Source organism: Dromiciops gliroides, chromosome 1 (genome assembly GCF_019393635.1).
Source record: "Dromiciops gliroides isolate mDroGli1 chromosome 1, mDroGli1.pri, whole genome shotgun sequence".
Taxonomy (NCBI): Eukaryota; Metazoa; Chordata; class Mammalia; order Microbiotheria; family Microbiotheriidae; genus Dromiciops; species Dromiciops gliroides.
In genome coordinates, this window is record NC_057861.1 from 581,503,941 (window position 1) to 581,531,128 (window position 27,188).

The 27,188-nt window shown below is 40.8% G+C and overlaps 1 protein-coding gene across 2 annotated transcripts in view; it reads right to left on the reverse strand.

Annotated features, from left to right (window-relative positions):
- Window positions 1-25,526, reverse strand: part of LPAR1 (lysophosphatidic acid receptor 1) — a 162,132-nt gene extending 136,606 nt beyond the window's left edge. The window contains exon 1 of one of the 2 annotated variants that reach the window (XM_043979057.1): window positions 24,919-25,526. The gene's annotated coding sequence lies outside the window, so the exon portion shown is untranslated. Of the gene's footprint in view, window positions 1-24,102; window positions 24,209-24,918 lie in introns of those variants that run through there. The other variant, XM_043979058.1, reaches the window with a different exon arrangement.
- Between the last annotated feature and the right edge of the window lie 1,662 nt (window positions 25,527-27,188).

The following is a 27,188-nucleotide window of genomic DNA, read 5'->3' on the forward strand; positions in this document are numbered from 1 at the left end:
AATTGGGGTTAAGTGACTTGCCCAGGGTCACACAGCTACTAAGTGTTAAGTGTCTGAGGCCAGACCTGAACTCAGGTACTACTGAATCCAGGGCCAGTGCTCTATCCACTGCGCCACCTAGCTGCCCCCAGTTCTCACTCTTAATGCTTATCAAGGATAAAGATCCAGTAAGTGTGTTTCACAGAATCATGGATTAGATCTAAAAGTGGCCTTAGGTCACCTAGTCTATTTTACAAATGATGAAACTCGGGGGCGGCTACGTGGCGCAGTGGATAAAGCGCCAGCCCTGGATTCAGGAGTACCTGAGTTCAAATCCGGCCTCAGACACTTGACACTTACTAGCTGTGTGACCCTGGGCAAGTCACTTAACCCCCATTGCCCCGCAAAAAAAAAAAAACACAATGAAACTGCAGCCCAGATGTGAAATGGACCCCTTCATCTTCACACAGGTAGCAAGTATTAGAGGGAGGCATTTGAACCTACATCCTCTGCCTTCAAAACCAGCACTCTTTCTATTGTGCCTTGATATCCTTCTAACAATTAAAACTGTCCTCAAAGGAAAATTATCCTTAACTAAAAGCCCCAATTGAAACCAGCTCAATGGAATGAACTGTCTTGGGAGAGATCTGGTTCTCCTCCTTGGAGAAGGTCTTCAAGCAAATATTCAATAACCACTTGTCAAATATGGTGATGAGGGATTCTAGTTTGGGTAATGGATAGACTAGATAGTTTTTGAGGTGCCTTAATACTCAGAAACTTGGTGTGTCTTTGAAGTGATCATTTTCCTGAAGACCTCTTGTTCAGTCATGTGACTGTCTATGGGGTTTTCTTGGCAAAGATACTGGAGTAGTTTTCTATTTACTTCTCCAGTGGATGATGGAAGAGTTTAAATAACTTGTCCAAGGTCACAAAGCTAATAAGTGCCTAATGCTGGCTATGAACTCAGATCTTCTTGACTCTAGGTCCAGTGCTCTATCCACTGAACTACCTTAGCTGCCTCCTAAGCAAACAGAGGTTAAATGACTTGCCCAAAGTCACACTGCTAGTGTCTGAGGTCAAACTTGAACTCAGGTCTTCTTAACTCCAGGCCTAGTGTCTGAGCCATCTACCTGCCCTGATGAACACCTCAACTGAGAAGTAATTCATTGCATCCTATTTCAATCCATTACACTTGGGTTCTAATTATTGAGAATTTTTCCACTTCTTCCACATTACACTCTCACATTTTCCACTCTGAAGTTGCTGTTCCCACAGTCTGTCTAAACAGCTACAGTTAAACAAAATTAGTACCAATTTCATCTTTCAAGGGTTACAACATCCCCAAAAATCCATTCCCAAATTATGATTTCATCTAAACCACTTCCAACTAGGTACTGGGCCTGATCAAGCCAATCCAAACAAGATGCTGACTAGCATGTATATTCGTATTTGTGCATATATTCATCTTCCTCAAGAACAGTATTATGTCCCATTGGGACAGTGTTAAAAGTCTTCTGGAGATACAATATATGTCCAAGATTATTTTCTCATAACAAGCCTGGCATTTGGGTCACATCTTGGTTTTTAAGAGCTTATAAATTTTCAGAGGTGACATAACAAGGAGCATTATTTAATTAATTAAGGGGGTTGTGCCTAGTGCTCAGAACAAGACTAAAATTCAGGAACTGTAAGTTCTAATTTTGTCTCTGATCAGAACCTTGGGTCATGATGTCCCTCTCATCAGACTTTGAGCATTAGGTCTACTTTCTCTCCTAAAAAAACCCAAAAAACAGTATATTCCATTGAAGCAATGTGTTCCTTCACAACCTGATGCATTTTGGTTCTTCTAAAAAATACATCATTCTACATGTAATTTCCCCCAAAGTGTTTTTATTTTCCTGAATTCAATGACTCCTTTGTTTGCTGTCTCACTATTAGTATTCTTGGAAGCAGGGTTCCCAATAAATTGAACGCAGGTCTGAGGATCTTCAGAAAACGTGGAAATAAACTAAAATAACTCAAGTAGCAAAAGGCAAGATAATAGCAACAAAATCCTCTTTAGTTTAAAAAAAAACTCCCTGGCTTTTTTGGTAGCTTAGATAAGAATCTGGATTGCACAGTAGCACTAGGCCTGGAGTCTGGAGGACCTGAGTTCAATCAAATGGCCTCAAATGGCTTACACACTGTGTAAACCTAGGCCCCAGTCTGCCCCAGTTTCCTAATCTGTAAAATGGGGATAAGGAGAGCACCTACTGGGGGCGGCTAGGTGGCACAGTGGATAAAGCACCAGCCCTGGATTCAGGAGGACCTGAGTTCAAATCCGGCCTCAGACACTTGACACTTACTAGCTGTATGACCCTGGGCAAGTCACTTAACCCTCATTGCCCTGCCTCCCCCCCCAAAAAAGAGCACCTACCTCACAAGTATTGAATATTGAATCAACTGAGAAAACATTTGTAATGTACTTAGTACATTGTCTGGCACATAGTAGGTACTTAATAAATGCTTCTTCCCTTCCCTTAACTTAGAAGACTTATGAATTTTAATAACTCAAAATTCATGAGAGACTCTAAAATCATTACTAGGAAAAAGGCAAATTTTAAAAAGTCAGGTGTCAATTTACAGCTTACAAATTGGCAGATATGATCAAAATTGATGTCCCTCTTATGAAAGCCAAGGGAAGACAGAAACACTGATACATCATTGATGGAGCTGTGAATTAGTCCAATGGTTCTGGATCTGCATGTATATGATAAAAGTAACTAAACAGCTTATACGCTCTGACCTTGTGATCCTACTATTGGTCATATCTCCTAAGAACTTCAAAGACAAAAAGAACAGCCAAATGCATTCTTGGTGACAGCAAAGAGCTGGAAGGATGCCTATAGATTGGAATAGTTGATTAAATGGTGACATGTCAATGTAGAACTCAATGACTTTTCATTCATAAAAAAATTTATAGGAATTGACTTGCCTGTGTTCACAGTAGGTATTTAAGACGTAAGCCCAGGTTTTCATGATGCCGATGAGTATCCCTTACCCACTGAACCATACTGCCTGCCTCTTGACTACAACTTACTATACAATACAACTGAGGAGTTAGAGGCTTATCAATCATTTCCTTATTCAGAGAAACCCTAAAAGTGGCTGATGATGATTGTGATGCTATTATTATTTAAAATGAAAGTCAGCAAAACCAATCAACACACAAACTATAACTGATAGAATACTCCACACCAATAGATGTGGCAGAGGCAGAAATTTTGAGAACTGAATAGATGAAATATAAGTTACAAAATTCTGCATGCCTTACCTATGTTTTAAAATAAAATAGACATAAGTCATACTGGAAAAGTTTTTATTGTTCACTTGAAAACTGGCAGCGCACTCTACTGGATTTATTTCCTTTAAAAAGAAAAACTTTCCTCATTACATTCAAGTACCTTCTTACTGATTAATGACAGTAAGTGTTACATTTTTTTTTAAATGCTCATGTTATTTTAAAATTTTCTACTAATTAATCAACAGCATAGTTCAGAATAAATCCAAATGGTGTCAATTAGTCTGCATAGAACTGCCGGTTTGAAAAAAATATCTCAAATGGGAACTCTGAAACTAATCAAAGAAAAAAAAATCTAGTCTTTAGTCCAAAATATCAAAAGTCCTACAAGAACACTACTGTTATTTTGAAAAAGATAAATATAAACTAAAACTGTGATGAATGAAATTTAAGGCAAAAAGCAGCTATAAAGGGCTGACTATGTGCCAGGTACCTGTGCTAAGCATTAGGGCAATACAAAGAAAGGCAAAAAAAATCCCTGCCTTCAAGGAGCTCCTAGTATAACTGGGGGGGGGGGGGGGTGAGGGGACAGCCAATGAAAAAGCAGAGTTTTTATGCAAGGAACAGCAAGAAAACTAGTGTCAGTGGATAGAACAGGATGAAGAGGGTATAAAAAGACTAGAGAGGTCAGCAAGGGCCAAGTTGTGAAAGGCTTTAAAATCCAAAGGATCCGGTCCCCCACCCCCCAACTATTGGGAGTTCATTGAGTAGAGGATGATGTTCAGACTGCTTTAGGCAGATTTCTTTGACTGCTGAGTGGAGGAAGGACTGGAAGCTATAGCTAGACTATTCAAGAGAGATTTTAGGTATCAATTTTATTGCTGCATTGGGGGATGCAGATGAGGAAACTGAGACTCAGTTAAATAACTGATTGGCCTATAATAAAATAGCTATTAAGCATCAAAGGTCACATTTAAACTTAGGTGAACCCTAAATTCTTTCTGTTAAGTGGAACAGAAATGAAATAATAATTAGCTAGAATATAATGTCTTTATCAAGATGCAGTTGGATAGGGGCAGCTAGGTGGTGCAGTGGATAGAGCACCGGCCCTGGATTCAGGAGGACCTAAGTTCAAATCTGGCCTCAGTCAATTAACACTTACTAGCTGTGTGCAAGTCAGGAAAAAAAAAGATGCAGTTGGATAGAACTGAGTTCAAGTCTTGTCTCTAACATATACTAGCTCTGTGAATATGAACAAGTCACTTCAAAATGCCATCAAGCAATTCTCAAAGACCATAAGTGTGTAACAGTTGAACTGTTTGATATATACCTATGTATCTACATATTGTCTTCTCTGGCTAGATTGTAAAAAACTTCCAGTAAAAGAAATTTTTACACCAATAAAAACATAGGTCTGGACAAAAAACAAAAGAAAATAATTTTTCTTTAAAAATTAAAAAAAAAACACATTATTTTCTGTCACATTTTCCTACATCATGAATTGATGGAGAAAGAAAAGAATTCCGTCCCCACCTCCAATTCTCACTGTTAGCAAGAAGGACCTGGTGGGGAAGCTCAGTGGCTCAGTGGATAGAGCAAGAACCCTGGTGTCAGAAGGACCTGAGTTCAAATCCAGCTTCAGGCACTTGACACTTTCTAGCTGTGTGACCCTGGGCAAGTTGCTTAACCCCAACTGCCTCACCAAAAAAAACGAAACAACAACAACAACAGCAAAAAACGACCTGGCATAAATCAGGGAGTGTCCCCTCTTTCCTTTCTTCTTGTCCCCTTCAACTACCTACCATACAAACTCTCTTGTGTTAGCAAAGAGAGCATACCATGAATGTAGGGAGCCAGCCAACACTCTACCAAAGAATACGTGAAAGGGCTCCCTGCCCAGCCCTACTCCTCTTCGTCTCCACCAAGTTCACTTTGAGTCATTTTTATACGGACCTTTCTATACTCTCATGTTGATCTAGTATTCCCACCCCAGAGAATCAGCACTTACAACAGCTTCTCTGTTCCTCTATGCAGGAATGATAATGAAGAAACAAGTATATGTTATCTAAGCACAAAGAAATTTAACTGATGGTTCTTGGTAAAGTAAAAAAAACTGACTGGCATTAGTTTTCCCAGTTCCCTGGCTCCACCAAATTATCCCATCTGTACTTGGCTGGTGTGCAAGATCTTTCCCACATGTTAAACCCAGCCCCCATCTGTACTTCATTGGAAGTTTTCATCCATTTTGAAAATTTCATTTTCAGGATACAGCTAAGGAGAGTAAAGGGTGGGAGGGGAGACGGGGAAAGAAGATAATTCATTCAACATCTTCAGTGTCCTCTGAAATAAAGGAAAGGGACCAATGGTATTCAAGAAAGAGTTAAAAGCTGATGATTCTTAGATGGTCACCAGTTCTTTACTTAATGTCATGAAAGGACTTTAATAAATGTTCCTCAAATTAAAATGAATTCAGAAAAGCAGATAAAAGTAAAAGGTGATCACTTCTTTGCACAAAATCCTCTTCCTTGAGTTAGAAACCATGTGTTTTAATCCTCAGGATTCCATTTACTCCAGTATAAAGATCAGTGTTTTTTCAAGTCTATTCTCATGTATTTTGGCCATTGGCAGGGAATATATGTGTGTATGTGTGTGTATATATCTATTTCTATATATAGATATATACTTACATACATACACATATATGTACAAAAATTCAATCTTTATTTCTTTCTTTACAAATGAATTGAATAGGGGCAGCTAGGTGGCGCAGTGGATAGAGCACCGGCCCTGGAGTCAGGAGTACCTGAGTTCAAGTCCAGCCTCAGACACTTAACACTTACTAGCTGTGTGACCCTGGGCAAGTCACTTAACCCCAATTGCCTCACTAAAAAAAAAAAGAAAGAAAGAAAGAAAGAAACAAATGAATTGAATATTTGTGAAAGACATCCAATAGATTTTTATCCAGAGGTCAGTATGTAAAAGGAGGGTGGGAGGAAAAGGAGAGGGACAAGTTTGAATTAATAAATAACATTTTTGTTGTTCAGTCATTTTTAGACCTGTCTGACTCTTCATGACCCCATTTGGGGTTTCTTGGAAAAAATACTGGAGCAATTTGTTATTTCCTATTCCTGCTCATTTTCCAGATGAGGAAACTGAGATAAACTGTGTTAAGTGATTTGCCCAAGGTCACACAGCTAGTAAGCATCTGAGGCTAGATTTGAAATCAGGAAGAGGAGTCTTCCTGACTACAGGTCCAGCACTCTATCCACTGTGTCTCCTAGCTGCTCCAACAAAAAACATAACAAGTTTAGGGGCAGCTAAGTGGCACAGTGGATAAAGTACTGGCCCTAGAGTCAGGAGGACCTGAGTTCAAATGCGGCCTCAGACACTTCACACTTACTAGCTGTGTGACCCTGGGCAAGTCACTTAACCCCCATTGCCCTGCCAAAACAAACAAACAAAAAAACCCAAATAAACAAACAACAACAACAAAAAAAAAAACAAAACAAGTTTGAATTAATCAATAGCAATTTGAAAGAATAAATAACAAAATCACCCTCTGAAGTCAGTAGCACCAACCAGCAAAGCAAAGGAAGGATTGAAATAGGGTGCGGTTTTTTTTTTCTTAATTGGCAAGAATCTAATGCAAGAACACAAGGTCATCAAGAGATAAGCTTTATCTCTAGGCAAACATTTTTTAGACAAAAATGAAAATTGCTGATCTCAATTCTATCATGCTTTCCCTTCCTAAGTTGTTCCTGTCCATATTTACCTATGAATCATACACAGAGGCCTTGCATAGGGAGACCTTCCTCTTGTTCTTTGACAATTCCAGGTTTACCACTGTACCATTCGAGTCTTGCAATGTAACCAGTCCACCTACTTCTCAGGGAACAACATTCTCGATGAAGTTTCTTATGTTGCTTCTCACTCACAAGTTGTCACCTGGTGACATGGAGCCCATCATTTGTCTTACTATTGTCCTTTGGGTTATTTGTCATTTTAAATCTAAGAGATCATGGTGTTCCACAAGTGATGCCAAGAAGCATCACCAGAAAAGTAATGCTATCAAAGAAATTCTCTTCAGCTACAACTTTTGCAGCAACAGTTTAGGATAATGGAAAGCAAAGAACAAATTGCCCTAATGCTATTCCCCTACTACACTCAGGCCAGCTTTTTTGCCATCTCATAGCATTCCAGGGTTTAATGCAAAGAGTATACAACTTAGTATGAGAATCAGTACAACTATAAATAAATTCTAAAGTGAATGCAGCAAAAAACTTAGCATCTATCAGATGCATTACCTATAAATCAAAAAAAGACCTAATGATCTTTTCTGGTCTTATGAAATATGCAACCATGATTTGTGTGTATTGACATTTTATACAGAGCAGAAATTTTTAAATTAAATTATTATTAAGAATTTAACCTAAAGTGGGGTATATGTGAAATAGATCACAATCAAAATAAAGTTTCTACAATCTACCTGCATTTTTCCAATATCTTCACATTTTTCTTTAGGCAAGCACCAAAAGTTCATAACATTTCTTTTAATCTATTCTTCTTAGACATTCTTATTGATATAATGCAAGGAACACATACTCTTTATATTTATAGTTTGTCCTTTCATAATTCAGTGAAATAAGGAAGTGTCTGTTATCCCCATGAACACACAAGTGCAGAGATGAAATAACTTGCTCTATGTGGTGCTAATTGGTGATGTCACTGGAAGTAGAGCCAAATGCTCTAAGTGACAGTCACATCCTTCAGAAAAAAAGGGGGAAAGGGAGGGCAGCATGGTACAGTTGAAATGGTGCTGGATTTAATGCCAAAGGATGAGGGTTCAAATCTTGGCTCAGCCACTATCTGCGTGACCTTGAACAAAGAACTTCATCTCTCTGAAGTTGTTTCCTCTCTGTAAAATAATAGGGTTAGGCTAAATGACTTCCAGCTCTGAATCCATGGTCATTAAATAAACCCTTAATGAAAATCAAATATTTCTCCCTCCTCTCTATTAAGATATAAAACCATGAAGTGACATGACAGAATTAAAGAAGGATTTTCCCCTATTACATCTTAAATCTTTGTCATAAGCAATGGCTCATGAGATAGAGGAAGAGAGGGTGAATAGATACACAAATGTATATGACATAAAAAGGTATCAATTTTGAAAATCAAATAATAGTAGGTGCTTAACCTCATTCCCAGAGATGTACAACAAAAACAAAAACTCAACAATTCCATGTGGATTTGGAGACTGAGAGAGGAGAGAATAGGATGGGAGCTAGATAATTTTATAACTATCTCTATGTAAAGTACAATTGTGATCATGGAAATAAAGCATCATAGCTAAGGGACCAAACCTGTGATTTCCTAGTAAATAAATGCTTGGAAACCCCATTCTCTGTATTTAAACAGTGAAGGCTTCCACTGTGAGTTAGAAATGTTGTCCATGGGGCAGCTAGGTGTCGAAGTGGATAAAGCACTGACCATCAATTCAGGAGTACCTGAGTTCAAATTCAGCCCCAGACACTTGACACTTACTAGCTGTGTGACCCTGGGCATGTCACTTAACTCTCATTGCCCCCCCCACACTCAAAAAAATGTTATCCACTCTGCATCCCCAAAAGAAGATCTTAATTTCCATATCTGCTCAGATTAAAAAGAAAATACTCCCTCCTAAAAAGGACCACAATTACCCATCTCCCTTTCTTCTATCCACTGGTGGCATATCTATATAACCAGCACAAATAAATCTTAATTCAGCACAGGAGGTTGATACAATTCTTTCAAGTGAGTTTTATTTTTCTTTTTTGGTGGTTGGGGGTAAAGGGTCTTATTAAAGATTAGATTGCCTTTTCCATTTCCACCAGGCAATAGTCGTTCAGCATGTAGGAAGAACTGCACCACAAAACCAAGTTCTCAAAAAGTCCACAACTAAAGAGGCCAAACCCCAAATTATAAATGTAAAATCCTAATTTAACTTTCTACTGACCTGAGCCATGTGGTAGAAATATGAATTCAATTACCCTTATCTTAAATAAAATACCAACTCCTCCCCTTCCTTCCACAACTGGCCCATCTAGTCTCAGAAGTAGCCCTTACAGGAGCCTCAAGCAGACGATCATTAACTCCCACATATAATTTAACTGCCTTTTGCCTAGTGCGGATGTAATGAACTGTGCATTTGAGGAATTCCACAGGTACTGCAGCCTGAAAAGCATTTACAATTAGAGAACAGTAAGAAGAAATTGCTGCTTGGCTAGATTTCAGTTGGTCCCTTCTCTTCTCTGCTTACCCCTCAACCCCTCCACACAACAAACAAAAAGACAAAAGTATCAGATGGAAGGCAGTGACCCAGAAATAACATTTCACCTTTGATCTCCAGTCAACTGTGGGGGAAGATATTGAAGGGAAAAATGAGGGAGGGGACAGAGTCGATGAAACAGGACCAAAATACACACAGAAGGGAAAATACCTGAATTTTGCAAAGAAACTTTTTTTGACTCAATAACAACTAAAACTTCAAGAACTTAAAGGGAAGTTTCATAAATATTGAAATAATCACACATAATCCAAATGTTGCCCTTTTTTTGTAGGGCAATGAGGCCTAAGTGACTTGCCCAGGGTCATACAGCTAGTGTCAAGTGTCTGAGGCTGGATTTGAACTCAGGTCCTCCTGAATCCAGCCCCCCCCCATTTTCTAAACATAAATGAAAAGGACAATCAACACCATGCAAAGACAGAACTGATGCACTCCAAAACTTGATATAAAGATTAAGAAAAATATTTTCAACTATTTTAGCACATTGGAAAGCAGCAAAAGCTGTCAGTATTGTGTATCTCTAATGTCATTCTCATGAAATCATCCTCAAGTTCATTTTAGTTGGTAAAGAAGAGCCAACCTTTTCAATGATTTCTCTGGCCTGCCCTTTCACTCTGAGTCTAAATGTATCCACACTTCAGTGAGCTCCAGCAAAAACTACGTCTTCTACAACTCTTTGATGCCTCAGATTTCACCAAAGCCATCGATATCTTGAGCTAACAACATATTTTTAAAATCTCTACTGAATCTAAAAGAGCAAAAATTGAGCATTGGCCCTGGATTCAGGAGGACCTGAGTTCAAATCCTGCCTCAGACACTTGACACGAGCTGTGTGACCCTGGGCAAGTCACTTAACCCCAATTTCCTCACCCCCCCCCAAAAAAAGAGCAAAAATGTCTGCTGGTGGGCAGCTAGGTGGCACAGTGGATAAAGCACCGGCCCTGGAGTCAGGAGGACCTGAGTTCAAATCCAGCCTCAGACACTTAACACTAGCTGTGTGACCCTGGGCAAGTCACTTAACCCCAACTGCCTCACTAAAAATAAATAAATAAATAAATAAATAAATAAAACTGTCTGCTGGTAACATCTCATTAAATATAAGCACTCAACCCTCTTCTTTATTGTTTGGTTTTTTAAGAAGAAAACCTCATTTATGAGTCTCGGAAAAGCAGCATGGTATAGTCAATGGATTAGCCTTGACTTATACTAGCTAGGTGACAAAATCACTTAACAGTAGTTAACAGTGCTCCAAGTAGTAAACTTTCAAAAATCATAAAGCTTTACTGATCTGCATGGGTGGAGACCCACACCAGGACACTCCCCCTGCTAGGAGACCAGGACCAAAGGAGAAAAAGGCAGTAACTCCACACAGATAGATAAAATGCTTTTATAGATTCAAGTTAGAAGCAAAGTTGGGAAAAAAAGACACAATGACTTTATTAAAAGCAGTGTCAGCATCTTTGCATGTGGTCTGAGAAAATGTGAAGTCTGTGTGGTACAGTACCGATTTCACAATAACACAAGCAGCGTGTCAGTGACCATAAGAAAAAAGAATGGACTTTTCCCAAATATTTCAAATGAATGCTTACCAACACCAATCTCCAGTCTATTCTCTCTTATTCAAGAGCTCACAGCCAGCCATACAAGTAATTGGCTCTCCAGTGGCATATTCTGCTATGCACAACTGCTAAACTGTACAACTAAGCTAACCAAGGGTCACATAGAATTTCTGGCAAAACAACATTCTCCTGAATATTTAGTAACATGTATTGGCTTATATACTGTATCACTGCTTTATGACCACAGCAAAAAACATCCTTTCCATTCAGTGTGATTTATCAAGTCAATAGGAGCCAAAAAGGAAAAGAGAGAGAAAAGAATGCTACACCCAAACATCGACCCAACTATCTCTTGAGGCACACCCAAAGAAGCTTATTAACCATACACAGTAAAAATGCCAACTCAAAGAACCATGTGCCTGTATAACCCTCCCTGAAGGACACATAATGTGGACTGACAGTTTTAGAGAGATTTCAGATTTTTGTACAAAGTTAAGTTGAAACAGAAACATTCAAAAGAATCCCCTCCCAAAAAAACCACTCCTTCTCCCCATTAATTTCTTGTATTTAAATAAGATCATAGATTATAGAGATGTAAGGGGCCTTAAAGGTTACACTGGCCAACGCCCTCATTTTCCAATTGAAGAAACTCATGCACAGAGAAATTAAGTGACTTGTCACACAGAGGTGAGATTTGAACCCAGGTTCTAAAGCCCATGTACTTTCACTTTTGCTGTTCCCTTTAAACCAAAGAGTTTAAGGTATGAGAAAAAACACCTGCCTTTGCCTAGTCTAGACCAAAGCTTCTTAAACTGTGGGTCATGTAACTGAATGTGGGGGTTGCAAAAACTTTGGCAATAAATGTTTTATTTGTATATCTATTTTATATACCTATATGATGAGGGTGGCATAAAAATTTCTCAGGTGAAAAAGCAATCATGAGTGGAAAAAGATTAAGAAGCCCTGGTTTAGACCAAGAACTTCCCTGATAACTTCTCTAATATCCATCCTACTCTGAAATCCTCACATTTGTTTCTTTCTTCCCCCACCTAATTCTACTCTATATGATGTAAGTACTTGTCTGCCTATACATGTTAGTTTAATATTTTAATTTGCTGGCTAATTGCCCTACATGCCCACATGAATATACATGAACTAGGTCTATATAGTTTTCTTAAAAGATCACATGCATTATGCCCAATTAGACAGTTAATAAGTGTGGGTTGTTGGTTTTTTTTAAATGATGACAGCTATGAATTGCAGTTCCAGCCTTACCTGGTTCTTCCTCAAGTTCTCCACCATGAGCAGATTCCAGACACGACCTAGAAAGGAAGCTTCCTCTGCATCCAAGGAAAGGTGGTCCTTCCACAGTGCTTCAAGGTAATTGGCTAACATCACCCAAATCCATTGGCTCACTGGACTTGAGTGTGGTCCCATGCTGAGGTCAGAGTCCACAGTCTCTGAGAAAACACCCTCCTGAGGACAAGGCAGGTGTGGCTTCAATTGAAATAACTTTAAGTGAAGTCAGTCAACCTCAGTCAACCCAATCAATCCAAATCAATTCCCTCAAGCTGGAGCCTTTGGGTGTTGGCAAAGCCCATTATTTTCTTATATGTGTGACCCTGGGCAAATCACTTAACCTTCATTGCCCTGAGGGGGGACCTTATACGTCCTTCAAAATAAGGAAGTTGCAGGTTCAGAGTTAAATGCTGCAATTCATAGCTGTCTGAAGCTGAATTTGAACCTAGTAGGTCTTCCTGATAGCAAGTCCAACCCTCTGTAATGATTGGAATGACGCCACCTGCTGGAGACTTACTGTAGAAGAGTTCCACCCATGAAGCGAAGGTCTTTGAGGGCAAGACCTTCGTCACTTCCTGACGCCAAAGAAAAGACTCCTGGTCAAGATCTGGCTTCATGTGAACCATTTTTTTAATCTTGGGGGGATATTCAACAAGCATTTATTAATTACCTACTATGAGTCAGACACTGTGCTTACGGCTAAGAGCTAGGGATACAAAAAAATTCAAAAAATCCGTGTGTGCCCTTAAGGAGCTCACCATCTAATAGGGAAGACAACATGAAAACAATTCTGTACATAAAAGATGTATACAGGAGAAATAGGAGAAAATCAGCAGAAGGAAGGCACTGGCATTGAATGGGGCCCAGGAGAAGCTTCTTGAAGAAGGTAGGGTTTGAACTGAGAATTCAGGGAAGCCAGAAGGTGGATAAGAAGAATGAGAATTCCAGGGATGAGGAATAGACAGGGAGATGGAGTAGCAAAGGAATAGCAAAGACTCTGCCTCCTATGACATAGGATTGTAGAATATGTGGAGAAGGAATAAGGGTAGAGTCCATGGAGGTATTGGAATGAAGTGAAAAAAGACAGGAAATGGTGGAAAGGACCAGGTTGTGAACTACAGCTGAGTGGAAAATGGACTGGAGTGGGGACAGATGAGTTAGGAAGCCTAATCAAAGTATCAAGGTCCAGGCAAGAAGTGATGAAGGTGGGAGACAGCTAGGTGTCGCAGCAGTGGATAAAGCACTGGCCCTGGATTCAGGAGGACCTGAGTTCAAATCCAGCCTCAGACACTTGACACTTAACTAGCTGTGTGACCCTGGGCAAGTCACTTAACCCTCATTGCCCTGGGGGGAAAAAAAAGAAGACACGATGAAGGCCTGCAGCAGCTATGTCAGAAGGCAACATATGTATTGAGATTCTGTGAAGGTAAAAAGACAGGGCTGGCTCTATGAGGATGACACCTAGCTTTCAATCCTATGGTGACCAGGAGGATGGTACATACCTCACCTATTGATCATTTAAGGTTCTTTACAAATTGGCTACAATCTGTTGTTCAGTTATTTTTCAGTCATGACACATGTTGTTAAGTCATATCCAACTCTTAGTGACCCCTTTAGGGGTTTTCTTGGCAGATACTGGAAGGGTTTGCCATTAAGGGATTTAATGACTTGCACAGGGTCACATAGCTAGTAAGTGTCTAAGGCCGGATTTGAACTCAGGAGTCTTTCTGAATTCCAAGTCCAATGGTCCATTCACTCTGCCACCTACCTGCCCAGCTACAATCTAACTTTCCAGAATTATTTCTCTCCTTTACGATATTGTAATCTATTTATTTTAGAACTTCTTTTTTCTTTCTTTTTTTTTTTAAGTGAGGCAATTGGGGTTAAGTGACTTGCCCAGGATCACACAGCCAGTAAGTATTAAGTGTCTGAGGCCAGATATGAACTCAGGTCCTCCTGACTCCAGAGCCAGTGCTCTATCCACTGCACCATCTAGCTGCCCCTACTAGAATCTATATTAATGGGCCCTAATTTTTCAGCCAAACTGGCTTGCTTCTTGTTCCTCATACTAAATGTCCCATCTCCTATATCCTCCATGCCTTTGGATTCTATATGTCTGGAATGTATACCCTCCTCTTATAATGCTCAGCTTCCTACTTAGGCCTTTCCTAATCCCCTAAACTGCCAGTATTTCTCCATTCATGGACTTGTATGTGCACATGATGCAGAACCCCTATAGAATGTCAGAGACTACAGCCTACCATACTGCCTGACACATAGTGGGGACTAAAGTTCTCTAGACTGATCTTGGGACATATGATCATAAAGTCAGTCCTTATGATGGCCTTTTCTCAGTATCACCTCATTACGGAGTTAAAACTGAGTGTTTAATAAGGAATCTGGTTGACTGGATGAATGATTCAAGCTTACTAATCTGCACAAAGGTTAAAAATAGTTGAAATGATAGTTCTATCACTGGGTCATAAATTTTAAAACCTCATTAAAAAAAAGCATTATCTGTGAAACGGAGCCCCGACAGCTTACTTTTGAATATTCAGGGAACTTGGGTAAAAAAAAAATTAATTAATCTCTATCACTCTTTTTCTCCTCAGATATAAAATTAAATGGACCTCTCTCATTTACACGCTACAATACTAAGTACACAATAAATGAAAGGATATTTTCGATCACAAAAAGGTCTATCCCTCTTCCTGATCATTTATAGTACAAGATAGTTGGGGTGGTTGTTTCAGTGGATAGTCTTAGGAGCAGATAGATGGCGTAGTGGATAGAGCACCAGCCCTGGAATCAAGAGGACCTGAGTTCAAATCTGGCTTCAGACACTTGACACTGACTAGCTGTGTGACCTTGGGCAAGTCACTTAACCCTCACTGCCCCACCCCCCCCAAAATTTTTTTAATTAAAAAAAAAAATCAATGGATAGTCTTGTCCCTTGAATTGATGCTCATCTGATTCACAAGTAATCCTTTTCAATGAGCTTTCAGGAAGAACCCTCATTCACCACCACTACAAGATAAAGAAAAAATTCCTAACTATAATGAGCAACTTTAGCAACCTTCACTTCTAGCTTTCCCAGATGCCCCCCCCACACACACACATACACACTTTTTTTCACCTTAACAAAAGAATCACAGATGCACGACATGTGATTTGGATCATCCCTCCCCTTAAGTAAGCTGCAGATGATGGAGGATACTTGTATAAATAACACTTTCTACCATGCTATTTATCATTTTTCAACACCAGCTGGAAATTGTTTTCTTGTTCCCTGGTCAGAACAACCAGACATTCAAATCACCCTGACAAGAGCTTGTGCTTGAGGAAGGCCATACAAGAAGTAGGAACAGGCAGTTCAAGATGTGTAGTGTACACCAGTGCTTGCTTCCCACTGGAGGTAGCCCACCAGCCCCCTCTGAAAAGAAAAAAACAAATAAATGAACAAAGGGGGGGAGGGAGACAGGACATCTCCTTGTTTTTCTGGTTGGGGAGTTTTCCAATTCATTCACATCCCTGAAGTAAATGAAACAAAAACCTGGCCAGAATGGATTGTTTGCTAGTTTGCTAAGGCTCCATCCAGAGTAGCACATTGTAATAACCCAGAATTAAGTGTCTTCTCACCCAAGGAGTCATTCAAGTTGAGTATAGTTTCTCCCACCAAAAATAGCAAAAGAGGGCTTGTTGTTATGCTATGGAGTGCCTCCTGTACCTAACAGGCAAAGATAATCTAGAAAATTCACCATAAAGAGATTACCAAAAATGTGGAAAGCCATATATTTGATACAGATGAATGTCAAAAGTTAATGGTATCAGGGCAGCTAGGTGGCACAGTGGATAAAGTACTGGCCCTGGAGTCAGGAGGACCTGAGTTCAAAATCCGGCCTCAGACACTTGACAGTTGCTGGCTGTGTGACCCTGGTTAAGTCACTTAACCCTCATTGCCCCAGCAAAATAAGAAAAAAAACTAATGGTATCTAATTGAGAAAGTATAAGTTAATAATATATGTGAAAATGTTGAATGAAAACAAGGATGACCAGGAATATTCTCCCCTCTCATCCACTGACTGGCTGAATCTTGTAAAAACATTAATTTCTATAAAAAGGAAGGTGACATCTGGCCTCAGACACTTAACACTTACTAGTTGTGTGACCCTGGGCAAGTCACTTAACCCCAATTGCCAAAGACACACACACAAAAGGAAGGTGATAGCAGCTGCCTTGATCCACCTTATAAAGGATGCTATAAGAAAAAAAAAAATGCAAGGACAAACATTTAACCTTTAGAAGAAAAAAAATACAGGGGCAGCTAGAAGGCGAAGTGGATAGAGCACCAGCCGTGGAGTCAGGAGTACCTGAGTTCAAATCCGGCCTCAGACACTTAACACTTACTAGCTGTGTGACCCTGGGCAAGTCACTTAACCCCAATTGCCTCACTAAAAATTAAAAAAAAAAAAGAAGAAGAAGAAAAAAATACTACCTTAACTCAAAAAATATAAAAGGGGTATATTGGTATGTTTAATGGTATCTCAAGAAACTTAAACTTGTCAGGGGCAGCTAGGTGGCGCAGGGGATAGAGCACCCGCCCTGGATTCAGGAGTACCTGAGTTCAAATCCGGCCTCAGACACTTAACACTTACTAGCTGTGTGACCCTGGGCAAGTCACTTAACCCCAATTGCCTCACTAAAAACAAAACAAAAAGAAACTTAAACTTGTCAATCAGAATAAAAATCTTGTAGGCAGTTTTCATTATTTGGTTTTTTCCATATGTGAAAGACAAGGTACAGTGAAGTTTCTTCACTGGCCCAAGGTACAACTTCAAAACTGGAAAGAGAGACTCACATCATATTATCTGGCCCCTGAATAATTATCTGGTCCCTATCTCTAATTCTCTAATTCCCAAGTCAGTTTAGGGATATTTAATTTAAGCTACATTTAAATTCTAAACAGATTTTTGGATTGACAGCAGGCCAATAAGCATTCATTAATCACCTACTGTGTGACAGGCACTGACTGTGCTAAGTGCTGGGGATACAAAAATAAAAGGTAAAAGACTATCTTGCCAAGAAGTTCATAGTCTAAGGTGAGTCAACAGACATTTGTTAAGCATTTACTATGCGCCAGGGATGACAGGACTATGAATGAAACACGGAGGATGAGAAACAATATGCAGCAAAGTAGACTTACCTTAAATAAATAAAGGAAGGAAGCAGGAAGAAAAGGAAGGGAAATGAACCAACATGCTAAAAACAGAACATTCACATTTGTGGTTTAAGATTCAGAACTTAAGGAGCAGCTAGGTGGCGCAGTGGATAGAGCACCAGCCCTGGATTCAAAAGGACCTGAGTTCAAATCCGACCTCAGACACTTAACACTTACTAGCTTTGTGACCCTGGGCAAGTCACTTAACCCCAATTGCCTCACCAAAAAAAAAGATTCAGAACTTACATCTATTGATATGCCTCAGGTCTTCTCCATGTATACTCACTCCACTGGTATGAATCAACGAATTCACATCTTCTAATTTAGGGTCATGCTGGACCGTATCTTTCTATAAATCCTCCTTTGACAGTCTACCCTAAGTCTTCTCTCTGTTACTTTCAATGACTCTGGTAGACTAGCACAGCAATTAACTAGTCAGTCAACTAGCAATCATTAGGTACCTACTATGTGTCTGGCACTGCCCTAGATGACCAGGCATATGTTCTTTTTTTTTTGTTTGGTGGGGCAATGAGGGTTAAGTGACTTGCCCAGGGTCACACAGCTAGTTAAGTGTCAAGTGTCTGAGGTCATATTTGAACTCAGGTCCTCTTGAATCCAGGGCCGGTGCTTTATCCACTGTGCCACCTAGCTGCCCAGCCATATGTTCTTCATGATGCCTTTTGCCTTACTCTAGCATGCTTTCTTAGCAAGGGGGCATAGGCAGCCGGGGGGTGCAGTGGATAGAGTGCTGAGCCCAGAGTCACAAAAATCTGAGTTCAAATCTAGCCTCAGACATTTACTATGATCCAGGACAAGTCATTTAACCTCTGTCTGCCTCAGTTTCCTCAACTGTAAAATGAAGTTAATAATAGCACCTACCTTCCCAGGGGTGTGGTGAGGATCAAATGGGATCAAATGGGATAATAATTGTAAAGTACTTACATAGGCCAGTGCCTAGCACAAAATTGGTGCTCGGCAAATGCTTTTTCCCTTCCCCTAGCACCCATGTGTCTTTTAGTTTCTAAGATAACCATAAGCAAGTGATAGTATGTGTTAACCTCTTCTCTTCCAGGACAAGTGACTACAAACCTAGAACTCATACTGCCTGGACCTGGAACAACTTTTGCCAATTTATTTATCACTTTTTTTTTCTTTTTGAGAAAGAGGCTACTTTTAATCATTTTCTTTATCATTGTTTTAAATCTAACAAGCTAGCTTTTCTTTTCCAGCCTTATGCATGTTTGTTTTAGCACTGGACTGAAGCTGTGACACTCTCTTGGCATCCCAATGCATTTTTTTTAAGCAGTAAAATAATAAACCAAGAAAAATAAAAGCTGAATCCCTTGAAATGGAAATCACAGTTCTTTTTCCTGTCTGGGGTATTGCTGAATTTTAGACCTTTGACTTTGTATTAAATTGCTTCATCCAATCAATCAATTAACTTTTATTAAGGGCCAGTTACTGTGCTAGCTACTGGGGTACAAAGATAAAAATGAAATGAAACAGTTCTTGTCTCCCAAGGAGACTTAAAAATTCATGAATGATGATTTTTACATATATTACATTTCTTTGGATTAAAAATTCCCAAGTACTTTTTGCATGTATTAAACAATATGATCCTCACAAACAACCCTGTGAAGTAGGAACCATTAGATCTTACTGTCCTCCCCATTTTATGTGTGATACAGCCCTTTTGTAATCCATATTATTTTCATCATTGTCCTATATTCTTCATCAATCATATTCTTCAGACAACTATATCTGAAACAAAATATGTAAGACACATACTAGATGCACTGAAATTCTGAGGAATATTATAAATAATTGCTACTTTGAAATTAGTCCCCTGAAACAATATATCCTACACTCTCCTTTCTAAAGGGAGGAGAAGGGAAAGGAGGGGAAGGGAGGGGAGGGGGGAAGAGAAGAGGGAGGGAGGGAGGAAGAAAGGAAGGAAGGAGAGAGAGAGAGAGAGAGAGAGAGAGAGAGAGAGAGAGAGAGAGAGAGAGAGAAGAAACTCAGTTTCTTCCATTCAAAAATATGCAAAAGACAAAGAATCTGATGTTCTTTCCCCAAAACAAAACAAAACAAAAAAGGCTGGTAGTAGCAATTTAATTGTATTCAGAAGACAATCTCATATCATGGACTTAGTTATTCTATTTGTTTAAAGATTTCTTTAATTAGTCTCAATAGATAGAAGAATGAGAAAATAGGATCAAATCAGTTTAGGATCTGTTATATACAAAAGCTAGAGATACTTGTCCCATCCTTATCAATGAAGCATAATGCGACAGATAACATGAACTCCTAGCAATATAGACCACTTAGAAATTCAAGGTAATGAGATAATCTTCTAAGAAAGCAAGCTGGTGCAGCAGTGTACCTCAACTCCTCCCTCCTCACCTCCATACCTCTCTCTGGACTCCCCCTCCCCTGATACCACCAATGCCCCTCCCCCCAAAAATATGCTTAAAGAAACATTGATTTCAACAAGAGGCTCACATTCATTGAAGTGAATATGGTATTTTGCAGAGTTTTCATATTACCTTCTACCTCTTTGAATTACTCAGTGTTTTTCATGGAGCTGTTACCTGTCAGCCCCCTTTAAGAATTCTCTGCAGTTCTAGACATTTTAAAATGCCCTTTTCATAAGCTGTAACCTCTTCATATACCAAAAAGACAAAAACTAACCAAAAAAATTTCAATTCCAAAATTCCCAAACACCAAATAGTCATTTTAAATTAAAGCTATAGGAGATGCCCTCCCAGTAATTAGGCATTTTTATTTACTAGTTGTATTTTCATAGAGTAACTTTTAAACTACTCCATCATACTGTCACCACATCTAAGCGTGTGCACTCGCGCTCTTGCTCTTGCTCTTGCTCTCTCTCTCTCTCTCTCTCTCTCTCTCTCTCTCTCTCTCTCTCTCTCTCTCTCTCACACACACACACACACACACACACACACACACACACACACACACACACACACACTCCCTTTTTTCCTTTACTAAATAATTTCTCTAAATGTCTCAAAAATCCAAAAAGCACCACGATTTAAAGGTAAGGAACAAACTGCTACTTCATTCTGCCACATTCACACATGAGCTGAATACATGAGAGCAAGTAACACATCATTCATAGACCTTTCATTCTTATCTGTTCCCAAACTGCATCTTCCAAAGCAGACTTCTCCCCAATATGTTTAAAGCTCTCATGGCTTAAATTTAAATATTCGTTCTTCTCCAAAAGTAGTTGATTGAAGCATATTGTTCCCCCTCTCTCTTACCAACTACTTTTGAGCTGTCCACAATAGCTCCCAAGAGTGTTAAATAATAACTTTGTTTCTTTTGGTTAAATTACATTTGTAGATAAGTACCAAAACAAAAGGAGAGCACTGACCACAAAACCTCCCATTTGGGGGTTCAACACCACCAGAGCTAATATTTGTGGTCAATTTGGGCTACATGCAGCAGGCCACACACCACTGTTCCTGATGTAAACGTGGATCTTAATTTTTTAAATCAAAAGACAAAGAAAAATATGCTGTATAACATTAGTGACATATTCAAATCTTGTACTCATAACTTAAGTTCAACAAGTCCTATCTTACTGAAACTCAACTTCATAGTTCTAATGATACAGCATTATTCAGCCTGGCATGCAGCTTTCTCTGCCAAGCTGAAATATGATTCTTAGCCCTGAAATTGGCTGATTTCAGAATGAATGCCCCAGTGTAGCAAACCAATTTAGCAAGTGTGATTTTTTTTTCTCTTTATGTTTTTCCAGTAGCTCTAACAACAGTCAAGCCAGGTTCCCTTGAGTCTTCCCCTATTTAAACTGTGAAAAGTTTATGGCATAACTAGAAAAATCAAAGTCCATAACAATGATATTACATTTAAAGAGGTTTTCAAAATGAACGTTGTTGGAAGGATTGCCAGAAACTTTGAAGTCTCTGATATTCTCTCTCTCTCTCTCTCTCTCTCCCCTCTTTCTTCCTTCCTTCCTTTCCTTCTTCCTTTTTCTTTCTTTTTTGAAGGCAATTGGTGTTAAGTGACTTTCCCAGGGTCACAGCTAGTAAAGGAGTACAGATTTGAATTCAAGAATGAGTCTTCCTAACTCCAAGTCCAGCACTCTACTATCCCCACATTACAACTGAGGACAAGGAGAGGCTAGGTGATGGATTTGAACTGAGGTCTTCCTGACTTCAGAGCCAGCGCTCTATCTACTGAGCTACCCCTGATATTATCTCTTAATTATGATGGGATGTTATGAGGGTATAGTAAAGAACTGGATGTGGAGTTAGAAAAGCTGGGTTCAAATCCAAAACTCCCGACCACCCTCTCCCTCACTTAATAGTCATGTTACAAAACAAGTTACTTAATGAGTTTCATTTTCCTCATCTATAAAATGAGGATGAATTTGGACTACCTATGTTATTAGAGCTGTGAAGAAATTCTTTTGTAAGCTTAAAAGCACTATATAAATGTAAATTATTATTATTGCCACATCATCAATATATACTTACCAACTATAATGCACACTTTACTACATAATAAAATAGAGCCTGAGTAACCTCTGGTGGCATTAGAGTTTCTACTATTTAAATGGGTAGATCATATATCAATAAGAAGATATTCAAGGAATAGCATATCAGTTTTAAGAATGATAGGGGCAGCTAGGTGGTGCAGTGCGATAGAGCACCAGCCCTGGAGTCAGGAAGACTTGAGTTCAAATCCGACCTCAGACACTTAATACTTACCAGCTGTGGGAACCCGGGCAAGTCACTTAACCCCAATTGCCTGACCAAAAAATTAGAATGATAGAGGGGGAAGTTAGGTGGCACAGTGGATAGAATATTGGCTCTGGAGTCAGAAGGACCTGAGTTCAAATCCAGCTTCAGACACTTGACACTAGCTGTGTGACCATGGGCAAGTCACATAACCCCAATTGCCTCCACCACCCCCCAAATGATAGTGGTCAGATACTAAAGAAAATAAAGACAGATCATTCTGAAGGGAAAAACAACAAAAGTTTTACAGATGTTCTCAAAAGAAGGAAAGAGAAAAGATATAGGAAGTTTAAGTTCCCTTTCCTCCATCCAATTATTATTTCCTTCTGTGAGTTGACCTTCCTATTCATATGCCCTCTTGTCCCCAACTTTCCTCCTCCTAATTGTTTCCTACTATTTTCTTCTTCTTATCTATTTAACAGTAGAGTAACCATCCATCTACTTTATTATTGGAATTTTTAGTCTGGAAGGGAACTTCAGATATCATCTGGGTGCCCACTCAATTTGCCTCAGTTTCTTCAACTATAAAATGGGGATAATAAGTGTTTACTTTTTAAAATTTAGTCCATCTATCTCCTTTTAAGAATTAATAAACTGAGACCCTTGCAAGTAATGTGACTAGATCAAAATCACAGAACTAGTTAGTGAAAGAAACAGACCTGGAACCCAGATCTCCAATTATTTTTCTTCTACAGCTGTCTTTTCCTGAACTCTAGCTTTTATTCACGTTTTTAAAATAAAAGTTGCAAGACATTAATGGATTATGTATTTACTCAAGACAGATAGCATCTATTCGATTTCCTCCTTTCTTAGGTTGAAAAGAAAAAATGCAGAACACTATAATCAGGAATCCCACTCCATTTTATATAATAAAAAACCAAGGATCCCTAAGCAAATGTATATAATTGCTCAGACAACCATGACAACTTTAACAGACATCCTCTTTACTGTTGATTACTCCTGCCAGACAAGATCACACCTTCTCAAAATAATTATATTTTTTCCAGGGGACAAAGACTTCAAGCCAACCAGAAGCCTGGGTTCTAAATTACATGTCTCAACTACATGTATCGACAGACATATACTAGTTAGACAGTGCAGTAAGATTGTTTTAAATGTCCATTTGGAGGACAGGAGAGAGGGAAAGGGGGGGGGAGAGGGTCAGGGAGACAGAGAGGAAAGAATTGAGAAATAAATGAAATTGGAAAGAGAAGCACTCTAATTCAAGGGGGGGGGGGGGAACCTTCCAGCGTTTCTAACCTGAAGTGATAGGAAAAAGGTGGCAAGAGACAAAGATAAGTACAAGTTAGGCGGGTCATCTTTAAAGGCTGAAGCCCTCTACGGAACCACGACCTAAATTAGGTTGGAAGTGGTCAAGTCCAAGATGCCTTCACTTCTGTATATTTCGTGCAAAAAAAAAAAACCAACCAAAGAATAAACTTCAAACCATCAGCAACATCTAGCAACAAGAACCCACATTTCAAAACCAGTGACCCAAACAAAAGTTTCTTCCTACTTTCCAGTCTTTACAAACTAAATACGTCCAGTGTGGTTTGAGTCAGGAAGAGGAATCCTGCGATTTGGGGAGGGGGGAAGAGAGAGGGAGGAGAGGGTGCAAATTCCATCCACGCAACAGGGACTGAGACACTCACTCTGTAAACGATAAATTTCCTTGGAATTACAATAGTCATCCCGGGGACACGCGCTGCTAAGGGTTATCCGTTTTAAAACGCTGGATTATCACCCCGCAAAGCATCCAACTCCTTAGGATCCCAATCGGTGAAAGATAGGATCTAGAGAAGTAAAACTACCCCCTCTATTTTTTTTCTCCCTCTGCCCCTCCCTCTTGACTTTTACTTCCCCCACCCTACTCCCACCCCAGACCCCCTCCCCCAAGCGCCTATGTAATCTGGGAGCTACCAACGTGTCCAGTGGTAAAAGCAGACTGGGAAACAGTCTCCCTTCCCCCCACCCCGCCCCCAGCAGCACCGGTTCCCAGGTGTTTGTCTTTCGATTCCCCCGGCCCAGGGGGGAAGGAAAATAACCCCATTGATAAACCCCGGCCCTTTCCCCAGTCCCCCTAACCTCATAGGTCCACACCAAAAACAGTACCCTCCGGGTGCAGACGGCGCGGGAGCTAGCGCCCCCTGATACCGAAAAAACTTTCTTCTTTGGACTGAGTAAAGCTATCCAGAGGCAAGAAAACCAAAGCCTGGAATTCGGTTGTGCCCGCGGCAAACTACCACCACCACCGCATGACTACCCCAACTCGGCGCTGGGGGGTTAGGAAGACCTCGTGGCCGGGCTGCAAGAAAGGGACTTTGGCGATCGGAAAGATGCTTTGGGCTCGGACTTCCAAGCAGAGAAAGCGCTGAGCCCTCACTGGCCCATCGGGTCCCCGCTAAAACGCCAACAGCCCCCCCCCCCCCCCGGAGATGGGGACATCTCCAGGTTCTCGGACCCCTTACCTGTGCGCTTTGGAGACGTCCTTCTTCCTCCCTCTCAGCACCGGTGCAGCTGCTCCCGTACTCCCGCGGTCCCGTGCCCGCTGCCAGCCTCTCCTCCGGCCGGCCGCCTTGGGTCTCCCTTGATCTCCAGCACCACTCCCCCTTCGGCCTCCCCGCCTCCACCCGGCTCCTCCGGCCCCAGTCACTGGTCCGGGCGGCTGCCAGAAGCCCCGGGCGCCCTAGCGACCACCATACCCTGGCGCCCCACCTCCGGCTCCTTTGCTAACCCCGGCCAACCCCCTGTGGACTCAAAGAGAGACTAGACTCCTCCGGACAGGAGAAGGAGGCGGGGGAGCAGGGAAAGCGAGTTAAGCTAGCACACCTAGGAAGAGTGCAGGCGCCCGGCGCGCGGGTAGAAGGTGCAGAGGCTGATGCTTGGGGGCGGGGAGGACGAGGAGCGAAAGGAGGACCGAGACCCGGTACTTCGCCTCCCTCCCACTCTCCAGCGCGCTATGGGCAGCGAAGCAGAGCTGCGGTGGGGAGCCTCTGCAGCCGCCGCCGCCGCAGCTCCGTTGGGGTGGAGTGGAAAGAGAAGATGGGAGGAGACAAGGAGGAGGCGTGCAAAGTTGGGACTCCTTCCTTCTCCTCCTCCTTTTTGTCCTCCTGGCTCTGAGCAGCTGTTTATCCCTCCCGCACCCCTAGCCACCCCGCTACCCGCACCACAGTCCCCACTTCCCCTTCCACTTCTTTCTTGGCTTCTTCTTCGTCTGCCTCTCTCCCTCTCTCATTCATTCGCTCAGGCTCCCAGTATTTCAGCATACAAAAGTTAGCTAACTTTCTTTGAGTATCTCAGTTCTCGGTCCTTCTTGCCCTCCTTTTCCTTTTCTTTACACAGCATTCATTTCCATACCACTTACTAGCCTGCCGGCCCCGATTCCTTAGATTAGGTAAACTCGAGAGACTCAGCAAATCCTCGTCACCTCCCACTGCCCTACCCTCTCGACCACAGTGTTCGGGGTAAGTCCTCCGTCTTGAAGGCTTTCGGCGGCCTTACAAATGAACGGTGGCCCTCTTCTTTTCCAAGCTGGAGGACTCCGGAGAGCCCAGCCATACCCGCCTCGCCACCCCACCCCACCCCACCCCACGTCTCCTAATTTTACCTCTTGCAGTAAGTTTCCAGGAGGTAGAGCTGGAGTCAGGGAACAAACCAGACTGCCCAGAAGATTGAAGAGGGAATCTTTCCTAATATAATATTTACCTATTTACCTGAAGGTAGCGATTAACAACAAAGAGAAAAAGAGAGTCCCTTTTTCCCCCATAAGTCCGTCTGTGGCTATGGCTATTTTGCTTTTAGAATCCGTCCACAGAAGGAGACTGTGTGGAGATACTCCTCCCCCCGCCCCCCGCCCTTTCCCCAAATTAATCATTATAAATAACACTCCTGTTTCCTCAACAATTTTAGCAATACAAATTAAGGGGGAGAGAGATGTAGTGCCATCCCTTTCACAGGAAAAACATCACTAGGAAAACAGCATTATCCGATGGATCCAGCACTGGTTCTGGCGTCAGACGATCTAGGTTCAAATATTGCCTTTCTGACTTTGAGCAATTCGTTTAAGTTCCCTGGACTCCCCCTCCCCATTTCTTCATCTGTAAAATGGGGTGGGGGAAGCTTGGAGGGGGACTACCAGTTCTTGCTTCCAGGTCTAAATCTCTAATTTTAAAATTAGAGAGATTTAAGACCCGGACAGCTAGGTGGCGCAGTGGACAGTACCGAACCTAGTCAGTCAAAAGAACCTGAGTTCGAATTTAACCTCAGATACTAACTATGCGACTGGATAAGTCACTTGACCTCTGTTTGCCTCAGTTTCATCATCTGTAAAATGAGGGTAATTACACTTATTTACCCAGGTGGTTATGAAGTTCAAATGAGATAAGATGTATGCCTGATGCTACATAAGTGTTAGGTATTATTTTGATTTTATGTAAGCTCTTTTGAGGGTTTGGGACTCCATTTTTTTTTTGTCTTTGTATCCCTAGCACCCAGCTCAGGAACTAATACATAATAGATATGCAATACACATCTATTGATCGATAGAATCTCAAATGATCCACTTTAGAGAAAAGTAGAAAATGCAAGTCAGGATGCTTGAGTTCCAACTCAACCACTGACTAGATGTGTAACATTGGGCAAATTGCTTAACTACTTTGATTTTACATATTCTCATTCATAAAAGAAGCAGTTGGATTGGATAATTTCTAAAGTTATCCAATGATACAAGGAAAATGAC